This window comes from Buceros rhinoceros, unplaced genomic scaffold, assembly GCF_000710305.1.
Source record: "Buceros rhinoceros silvestris isolate BGI_N320 unplaced genomic scaffold, ASM71030v1 scaffold8531, whole genome shotgun sequence".
In the NCBI taxonomy this organism is placed as follows: domain Eukaryota; kingdom Metazoa; phylum Chordata; class Aves; order Bucerotiformes; family Bucerotidae; genus Buceros; species Buceros rhinoceros.
Window position 1 is genome coordinate 35,808 of NW_010394800.1, and position 1,260 is coordinate 37,067.

The window sequence follows — 1,260 nt, forward strand, 5'->3', positions numbered from 1 at the left end:
GGTGACAGGCAGCGCTGTGAAGGGCCCTCTGTGCACAGGCCAGGCAGCGTCCCATACGGGGAGTCCGGGGACTGGAGGGCGGTGACGTGGATTAGTCCATGCAGAGTGACTAAGGACGGGCTAAAGGAACTTGTTTAAAGAACTCTTTACATTTCCTGATCTGGTCCTATAACCCATCAAGGCACCACGGAGTATTTTGGGACCCCTGTGGAGATGTTCGGGGATTGCTGAACACCCATACCCCATCAGGAAGGAATTACAAGGGCATCACCATGATGCACATGTTTGGGGTTCAGATTCCCTCGATGTGTATCACTGTTACTCAAAAGGAACAAACACAAACTCGGTGCTCTCAGCATTGCTTCAAAGTTCATACACGTTCCAAACCACCCCGGAATGCTTTCTGGCAGAATTCTACACAACTGATGCTTTTGATCCAGAGAGGAAATCCTTTCTGGTTTCAAGCAAGGTGAAGACAGTGGAGAGAAGGTTGTTCTCATGTCTTTTACTCCTGGGTAAACATCCTGGGTGAGCATCCTCAGCCTCAGAGGTGCAGGAAAACTTGTAACTGTGGTGGAATGTTTTTCATCAGTTACTAATTACCCTGAACCGGGAGGTTTTATAAACCTTAAAATGCAATATCCTCTTAATCATACCTGGGACTGGTTTGTTACTGAGAGAACTACCTGATATCTATTAAAAAGCCTTCTGAGCTCTTTGTTCCAGTGATAGCTCGTGGCAATGAGCACCACAGATGAATTACACTTTGTGGAAACAGTAATTCCAGTGAAGTCGATGATGCTCTGGTGGGGATATGTTTGGCTTATTACATCACTGCAAGTATCAACAAAAGATGGCATTTCAGCGCTTGCCGGGGAGTTCCCGAGGCAGCAGCTTGCGACCAGCAACGTGCCTGCATGAAAGCCAGCATGGAGGAGCCGTGCCAAGGGCACCGAGCTCTCCGGGGCTGCGCTGGGAAGGAAGCGTTTGGGAACTCATCAGGCCACCAGAAACGGGTGGTGTGAACTACATATGCCCGCGTGCTCAAAGGGAGCGAGAGTTTTGGAACAGGGGAACAGGCGGTTCATAGTCCAGCTGCTGTTCTTCCTGCTTGTGCTGCAGGTGCCAGCTGAGTCTCGGAGCGATGACTGGACCTCTCTAACTGCCATTGTAAGGAGCTGGGGACAAAGTCCACGCGACAGCTGAACCTTCCCTTCTCACCGGCTGGGGCACGGACGCCCTGGGAGCAGCTCCCTTTCC